This window comes from Urocampus carinirostris, chromosome 20 (genome assembly GCF_059441175.1).
Source record: "Urocampus carinirostris isolate Australia breed hairy pipefish chromosome 20, RoL_Ucar_1.0, whole genome shotgun sequence".
Taxonomy (NCBI): Eukaryota; Metazoa; Chordata; class Actinopteri; order Syngnathiformes; family Syngnathidae; genus Urocampus; species Urocampus carinirostris.
Window position 1 is genome coordinate 19,359,067 of NC_142368.1, and position 9,664 is coordinate 19,368,730.

The following is a 9,664-nucleotide window of genomic DNA, read 5'->3' on the forward strand; positions in this document are numbered from 1 at the left end:
GGAGGGTGGTGACACCTTGCCTGTTCTTCGACCGGAAAGTTCTCAGCCTGTGTTTTCAGTTATTCAGTTGGCATAACGTGTCTGGCTGATAAAACCCGCGGTTCTGTAACTCGGGCGTGGTCCTTCCAGATGGCCTCGGTCCCGTTTGACAGACTTTTTTTCTTTTTTTTTTTTTTTTTTTCTCCAATTTGACGTCGAAGTCTGTAGTTTGCTATTTCGTACCGGTCACGACGGGATGTCGTCGATTCCTGAGGACTTGCCGTTCTTCAGTGAGTTCATTGCTGCCTCTACTTCTTAAAGGATAGGAGAGTGGTCTCTTTCCCTTGGGTCAGAATTCTTCACGATTTAAGACCCGGTGGTCACACGTGTGAACATCAATGCACGTGGAACTAAAAGGTAAGAACTTCAGGGTCTTCCCATGTCGTCTTCTGTTTCTTTTGATCACCAGCTCTCATTTGGTGTCGCGCCGCTAGAGGATGAATAGATCCGACCGCATTTGTTCTCAGCCAATCGGAACGCGAGGACAATTCTGACAATACTACTGGTCCACTCCAAGTACTTCGTATCGATATCTGTATCGCTACGCCCACCTTTAATGAACTCTGCCTGACAAAACCATGATGATAAAGACAATTCTGACAATTGTATCAATCTAATCCATGAACTTGGTATCAAAGTGCAGCACAGACCACAAGCTATTATGACACCATCCCCTGATCTCAAACCGACATGAGGGCAAGGAAAAACTCAAAAACCTCAACGTGAGGAAAATGAAGAAACCTTGAGAAGGGACCGCACAGGTATTGATATGCCTACCTCTGATGAACTCCGCCGGACGATAAATGACAATGGAGAGGATTCTGACAATAGTATGGATCCAATCCAAATACTTGGTATCGATAAAATCTATATTTGTATTGATATGCCCACCTCTAATGAAGTCCGCCAGATGTTAAATGATAACAAAAGTGATTCTGACAATAGTATTGATCCAATTCAAGTACTTGGTATACATAAAATCAAGGTTTGTATCGATACACCCACCTCTAATGAACTCTGCCGGACGAAAACATGAAAATAAAGGCGATAGTGACAATTGTATCGTTCTAATCCAATCTTGGTATCAAAATTATCGATATTTATATTGATATGCCCACCCCTAACGAACTCTGCCAGATAGATGATAATAAAGGTGATTCTGACAATATCAATCTAATCCAAGTACTTAGTATCGAGAAAATCTATATGCCCACCTAATGAACTCCACCGATTTGAAAAGATAATAGAGGGGATTTGGACAATAGTACTGATCCAATCTAAGTACTTGGCATTAATAAAATTAATGTTTGTATCGATTCGCCCACCTCTAATGAACTCTGCCAGACAAAAACATGATCATAAAGGCGATTTTGACAGTTGTATAACTCAAGTTATTGGTTTCAAAAATATCGATTTGTATTTATACTCCCACCTTTAAAGAACTGCACCAGACGTTAAATGGTAATAAAAGTGATTCTGACAATAGTATCGATCTAATCCACGTACTTGGTATCAAAAATATCTATTTGTATTGATACACTCACCCCTAATGAACTCTGTCAGATTTTATATTATAATAAAGGTGATTCTGACAATAGTATCAATCTAACCCAAGTTCTTGGTATCAATATTTGTATTGATAATACCCACCCTCTAATGAACTCCGCCGGACGATTAACGATGACAAAGGCGATTCTGACAATGTTATCGATGAAGTCCAAGCACTAGTGTCGAGAATACCGATATTTATATCGATACGCCCACCTCTAATGACGTCACACTGCAAAGAGCATGCCGTATGCAACCTTACTGAGACGGTTCTCTCCCCAGCACAACCTCATTAATATCAACCGACGTGTTTTTCCCTTTCCAACTTAACGCTTTCATTTTGATTTAGAGTCCTCCGCTAGCGAGTAGCGATTCGGTTACGCCGACCATTTGGCTCCCGGCAACCCGGTGAAATCTTTTTAACCCCCCCTGAAAATATCTTTTCCGAAGGCAGTAACCTCATCACTGCGGTTGTAAACTCAAATCCACGGGGCAAGATCGAAAGCTCTGACAAAGACGAGGGCGCGATCTTCCTCCCTCGGAGCCGAGAATCATTCCTCACCGCCGTTCTAAAAACGGGGTTCGTACGGGCGCTCGAAATCCTCGGAAACGCCTGAATGTTCACGTGGCGTTTTCGAGAAAATGTTTGAATTTCGAGCGAAACGCTCGAAAGGGCTTGACATTGTTGCCATTGCCATGTTTCCGAGGAGTTTGACTCTATATAACCACGCAATGGCTTGGAATGGCCTTGTTATGTGAAGCGTTAATGCCCCCTGCTGGTCGCACCCAAGAGGACAGCTCGAATTAGAAAACTGGCTCTTTTCTGATCATATTAAGTATGGGTATATGGTAAAAGTATGACAAAGGAATGAAATAGACTGATTTTTTTTGTTTTGAAAGTTCATGAACTGAAAAGTAGCTAAGTACTTTTCGATAGTGCAAAATAATTGTAGTAATTGTACAGAAATACCACATAAACTAAATTGAAGTGCTAGGGACCTAATCATTTGCTTTAATACTGAGAAGAGAAAACATTCTACAGAAATACTACAAACATACAACAGCAAAACTACAGAAATACTACACAATGACTCTTATTTAAATACTACAAAAATAGTGTAGTAATTGTCCAGAAATGCCACTGGGATGGGCTCCAGCACCACCACGACCTTACTGAGGATAAGCGGTACAGATAATGGATGGATGGCCACATAAATACTACAAAACTAAATTAAAAGTGCTAAAAACAGGGACCTAATAATTTGCTTTAATACTGAGAAGAAAAAAGAAATTGTACAGAAATACTACAAACATACAACTACAAAAACAGGAACACTAAAAAATTACTCTAACGTAAATACTACAAAAAAAATAGTAGCAATACTACTGACCACAAAAGGATGCTTATGGAAATACTACAAAGCACTCTGGTATTACTCCATAAATACTTCAAAACTAAATATAAAGTGCTTAAAACAGAGACCTAATATATTTTGATTTAAAACTGAGAAAAAGAAGAGAAAAGCAACACGGCATAAATACTACAAAAATACAATTACAGTACTATAAAATACTACAGGAACACTACAAAATTACTCTTATGTAAATACTACAAAAATGCTGTAGTAATACCACAGACAAACTAAAAAAAAATACGCTTACGGAAATACTACAAAAGCACTAAAGTATTACTACAAAACTAAATATAAAGTGCTTCAACCAGGGACCTAATATAATATTTTGCTCAATACTGAAGAAAGAAAATACAACTGAAGTACTACAAAAATACAACTTCAATACTATGAAAATACTACAGGAACACTACAAAAATACTCTTATGTAAATATGGTAGTAATACTACAGACGTGCAACATAAAACATTGGTAAAATGGCGGCGCCCTCTGTTGGCTGCGGCTGCATCGGCTCGCTACAACGGGTCAGGTGTATCGACATTTCGTTCTTACAAAGAATGACAATACAAAGGAAATTATTATTATTATTATAAATATGCTTACGGAAATACTACAAAAGCAATATAGTAGTACTAATGAAACACTACAAAACTAAATATAAGGTGCCTAAAACAGAGACAGATTGTTATTTCGCTTTACCAATTTGATGAAACTATCCATCCATTATCTGCACCGCTTATCCTCAGTAGGGTCACGGGGGTGCTGGAGCCCATTATCTCAAGAAGTAGAGCATTCCAGAGCAGCAGCAGGACCTGAATGGAGAACGCTCTCATACTTGCAGATTTCTTCTGATCTCTTGATCACTCGTAGAACAGCGCTCTCTGAGCAACAACAAAGGGGCAAGTAGATCGCAAAGGTGCGGCAAATTAATGTGACCGCGCACCCCAAGTCTGCTAACTGGCTTCGCTAATGTTAGGGTCTAGGTGAGTCAGTGAGCAACATGTCCCGGTAACCCAACCAGCTATGAAAAACTGGTAAACATTCAGACTTTTATAAGCTTTTGGATCAGCACTGGTGTATGGGAATACTCCATTTACAATATAGTGGAAGTGATGACGTGGACTGAATCCAGGCATACTGGAGTATTTGTTTAGATGTGAAAATATGTCAGGGGGAAGACTGTAAGGTCGGTAGCTGGCATTGCTAATGTCAAGTCATATTTATTTGTGACACCCTTAATCACAAGGAGTTTCAATGGGGTGCACAGACTATTTCAAACTACAGTCCATTATGACACCATTCCCTCATCTAAGACCTACATGAAGGCAAGGAAAAACTCAACCTCAGTCAAGTCATGTTTATTTGTGACACCCTTAATCACAAAGACTCAAAGGGGTCCACAGACTACATAATATTACAGACTATCGACTATCCCATCCCCTGATCTAAAACCTACATAAGGGCAAGGAAAAACTCAAAAACCTCAACATGAGGAAAATGAAGAAACCTTGAGAAGCGACCGCACATGAGGTCATCCCCCTTCCGGGATGACCAGATATAGAATTAATAAAACAATACACAGATATTGGCAATGCTATCGTAAGTTCCTCTTAGTAGCGCTCTTTGTGGTTCCTGACCAGGTGATCCACACCATTTTCCTCATTGCCAATGATGTCGAACAGTATAGATTTCGTCGCTGTCTACCGTTTACTGGACTCGCCCACCGCTTACTCGGGTTTACCGCCGTCCGTCATGGTGTCGTCACACGGTTAGCTCGATAGGGGACGACAACTTCCCTAGCTAAGTGCATTCCCTGAGGCTCCGACCCAAATCCCTCCTTGACCCCGACCGATAGCCGGGCTATGCATAGTACTTTTACTTGAGTATCGTCTCGGCTACTCTACCCACGTCCGCCACAGAGGGATCTTAAGCACTTCCATAAAAGACTTTGAAGTAAGGAGACAGACGGGAACAAGAGCTTAGGGGACTTAGAAGGCTCCAGGTTTTGGCCCCGGCCATGCCTGACCACTGTCAGGGCCCCGCAGGAGCAAATTGTTTCTGACATGCGGGGCCTGGCACCCGCATGTCGATAGGTGGGAGGGATAGAGACGTAAATAGCGCCACCTAAGGAACTGATAAGATTTTGGGACCGGGCCGGGATCCAGACTTTCTGTTTTCAGACAGGTCCAGATAAGTCAAAGAATGTCAACTCCAAATCTGTAGCTTTGTTTTTCAGTATTATGCGTTGATCATATCATACACGATGTGTTGTCATCACAGATGACCAGGGATCTTTTCTAAACGGAACCCATTTATTCACAAACTATGGGGGGAAAAGATTCCCATGTTCAGCAATAAATGTGGTTTATTTTAACACTTGACAGAATACAGTTTTACACCTGAACCAACTCACCATGCTATATAAACTCAACACCGCCCTCTATGTCCGGAGAGAGAATTAAAAAAATCATAACTTTTGATAGAAATAACTGAGGAACTCGCTTTTTTATACACTCAGAAAATGATGGCGAGCTGAGCTAAATCGTCCAATGGCCGAGATTCAGCCCATGGGCCGCATGTTTGACATACCTGTTCTATGCAGATCAGTGTATTACTTTCTTTTTTACCTAAAAATAACTCAACTTTTGGGTGCGCGATTTACACAAGGTACTCTTTTGATTGCAGCAGAACATTGGAATCAAAGGGAATCGAACCCAGGTCGCAGCATCGCAAGCCCATATCCTAGCCCCTGTTGGCTCTGACCAGTTAGCCCCTTTTTGGCCCTTTGCTGAAGCTTTACTACATCCATCAACTTCTAGGCTTTCTCCACAAAAACTACAAGTGTTTAAAGCGAACACTCGTAACCTCTTCTACAGTGCTGGTGTTCCTCCGATGACATCACAACATCACAAATAATTGCAATATATAATCGATAATTGGTTTTATGCAAAAACTATGTATCATTTTCTCACGTTTGCATGCTTTAGAATTCAGGAATAATGTGAAGCAGTGGTTCCCAACTGGTCTGACTTGAAGACTCATTATTCCACCCGAATTGTCTGGAACCAGAACAGGATCAGGACCCAAACGCGTGACGTTTTCACATAAGCCTTTATTTTACGGGAAATGAGTCATGCACGTTAGGCAGCGGTCTGGCGTGAAATGATAGGAAGCCAGAGGCCGACGAGATCGATACCAATTGCCCGAGCAGATATCGGACGGATGGGGTCGATACCGGACAGGACGGGACAGACAAGATAGATAATGAAACAGGATGTCAAAAAAAAGCAGGACAAACTCAACGGGAACAAAAACTGGAGGGAATAATAAACAGGGCAAAAATAGACAGAAACGAAACTGAAAACTAATATTAAACAGGACAAAAACGAGAACACTACCGGACAGGGAATACCAACAGGAAAACTGGACCGAGTCAAAACCCACGTCTTGCGGGGCAGAGGTCCGTTGACGGACTGACAAAGGAAAAATGATAGCACTGAGCTTAAAAAGACTGAAAGCCAATTTGTCAATGAGCCGCAGCTGGCGCCCCACGGGCAGGGCCAATTGGGCGCCATGGCAACTGTGACAGGAATGACAAGCTCCAACTTCCACTTCTCAAATTAATCGAAAGTATTGTGCAGTTTAATGCAGAGAGAGTGGAACCTATCCACTTTTTTTTCCCCAAAAAAACAAAATGACCAGCAAAACCATAACTACAAGTACCATATACACTGCCTTTATCATACAAAATTTTGCATGAGTTTGACCCCGTATATCTTTCAGATTTAACATCCCCCTATGTCCCTCTCCTGAGCCTTCACTCAGAAAACGCTGGTCTACTCGTGATCCCAAGAGCCAAGAAGAAATCGCAGTGTCATGGGATGCTCTGCCCTCTGAGATTGCATCTGTAACCTCAGAGGAAGTGTTTCCATCTAGGCTTAAAACACACCAAGCATGCATTTTGAGCCATCCTACTGGCAATTGGACCTGATGTACGCCATGGTCTAGAACCTGCTGCACCGGTCAGGATTTTGGTACAGGAAGCTGTCAACCGGACAGTCTGTTATTACGTATCTTTAATCTTGATGGTGTTTTATTGTATGTTGATGCTCTTGAAACATCTATTGCAGCCTGGTTGTTCTGGAAAGGGGGATGACCTCATGTGCGGTCCCTTCTCAAGGTTTCTTCATTTTCCTCACGTTGAGGTTTTTGAATTTTTCCTTCCCTCATGTCGGTTTTGGATCAGGGGATGGTGTCATAATAGCTCGTGGTCTGTGCTGCACTTTGAGACTCCTTGTGATTATGGGCGTCACAAATAAACAGGACTCGATTTTAAGGCTTGTATAACTAAATGTGAGTCGAGCGGACTTTCTTTTCAACTTCTCGTCCCTCCTGAGCACTTTATTGATGTGTCTTTGTGCGCTCGGCCCCTCGGTGGGACTCCGGCACAATGCTTTCACTCAGCAGGCCCTCCCTTCTTATCGTGCCCGGCAGCTTGGCCGGATCGGACGCTGTAAATCGGACCAAAGGAGAGACGCCGTGTTCCTCTTACGGGTCCGCTCATTGTTTGGCATGGGCCGATATTTATTTTGATGTAAATCAGCTCCCGAATGTGTTACGTCCTGACCTTGCCCAAGGAAGTCGGTGGAGTTGAGATTGGGTGTCTACGGATATCTTCCCATTCTATGGCTTTTTATTAATACCGCCCGGTGACATCATCCGTACCCGCCCGTCGATCCACCTTCGCGGTCTGAAAAAGACTTTCAACGTCTCTTTGTTTCGATCCTAAGATTCGTGATTGATTGATGAAACCGTTGATAGGACGTAAAGACGCCACGGAATTTCCCACTCACGGTAGCCGGACTTTAAGGCGTGGGTAACGGAGAGGTTGCAGTTGGGTGCATTAGGTCACATTTACTTGAGACGCCCTTGACTACAAAATGTCTCAAAGGACTGCACAGCTTACAAAAACAGCATCCCCTGATCTGACACCGATATGCGGGCAAGGGAAAACTCAAAACCTCAGCATGAGGAAAATGAAGAAACCGCATATGAGGTCATCCCCCTTCCAGGATGACCAGGGTGGAATAGATTTAGCATTAGGTAACAGTACACAAAACATAGTCAACTTCAATGAAAAGAAATCATGGGTAATATGTCAACCCCAACCACATATTTCTGTAAAAACCTATGGACATTATATTGAGAAACTTGATCAAATAAAAAGAGATGAGGATTTACTGAAAAATACTCATTAGTTACTAGTGACTAGTAATTGATTCAGCCTACAGATTACTGACACAAAAGTAGTGAAATACTCCAAAAGTAACTATCGAATTCAAAATTGCTGTCAGCACTCTAAAACTGCTTTCAAATAGCCACATAATCAAAGAAATAGAAGAAAACGTGTACACAAACCTGTGGAAGCAGTCATGCCTTTCATATTTCTTACCTTGCAAATTTATTTTTATCCCGAGACACTCCATATCAGTTTTGTCTCTGGGCTTCGAACCAATCGAAGATCTTCTTCTCTGTTTCTGGATACTGTCCAAGATGTTTTTTTCTTATTTTATCCAGGCGTGGTGTATTGCAAGAAATATTTTACAATTAAAGACCAAAATTCAGTGCACTTCTATCATAAATTCTGAGCTCATGTTTGCCCTATTGATGTCCCATTGGTCATGTAGAGGCCACGCCCCTCTCTTCACAAGCTACAGGTGACACACAACCAAATATACACATAACTGTCTCGTTATTTCAGTATTCCATTTTATAGTTGTAAATTTGGCTTGGATGCAAGTATACACGGTAGGGAGATTATCTCCATGAGGAGAAATTCAGCGTTAATTTACAAACATTCTGCTCTCCTAGGCCAGAACAAATTCGGCCAGGATCACAATATTTCACAATCAGGTCGGTCACTCGGGAGATGAAAATGTAACAAAAAAAGGCTCAGCACGTTTGGTTTTGATGCCTCACTCACTTTTTACAGAAAGACATTCCCCTCTTTGAGGCCAGAACAAAATTCCAAATCAACACAATGTATGGCAGACTGTTAAGAGGCTTGACCTATATATTAAAACTAGAGAGAAAACAAATGTTAACTCTGCATTTTTTGTCAGCAATTTATTTTCGTAGAAAAACACTCTATTCTCCCAGGCTAGAACAGCATTGAATATCAACACTATACTTTACAGTCAGTCAGGGTAGTTTACCCCAGCCGTGAAAACTGCTATTAAAAAAGCTGACTTTGCATTTTATGTTTTACTTGCCATGCAGCTTTCCCAGAAAGACATTCTACTCTCTCAAGTTTGCCCAGGTGAATGCCCCTACCAAAACAGGAAATGCCAACCTTAAATACGTTTTGTGTTTCAGCGCGGGTGATTCCCATTCTAGTTCCTCTATTTGATTTTGTTCTTTCTTTTCTCTCTCTTTGTTCTGTTTTTTTTTCCTCTCTTTCTTTCTTGCTCTCCCTTTCTCTTCTGTGATTCTTTTTCTCTAGCTCCCAATTTCTTTATCCCTTTTCTCTCTCGTTTTCTTTTTGCCTTTACTTTTATTTCTTTAGCTTTCTTTTTCTTTTATTTTCTAATTTTTCTTCTTCTTCTTCTTTCTTCCTTTTCTCCCTTTCTTTTTTCTGTGATTATTTTATCTATCAATGTCTTTAT

The 9,664-nt window shown here is 41.4% G+C and overlaps 1 protein-coding gene across 1 annotated transcript in view; it reads right to left on the minus strand.

Moving 5' to 3' along the window:
• Positions 1–9,664, minus strand: part of LOC148346491 (uncharacterized) — a 63,344-nt gene that overhangs the window by 2,887 nt on the left and 50,793 nt on the right. The window lies entirely within an intron of this gene.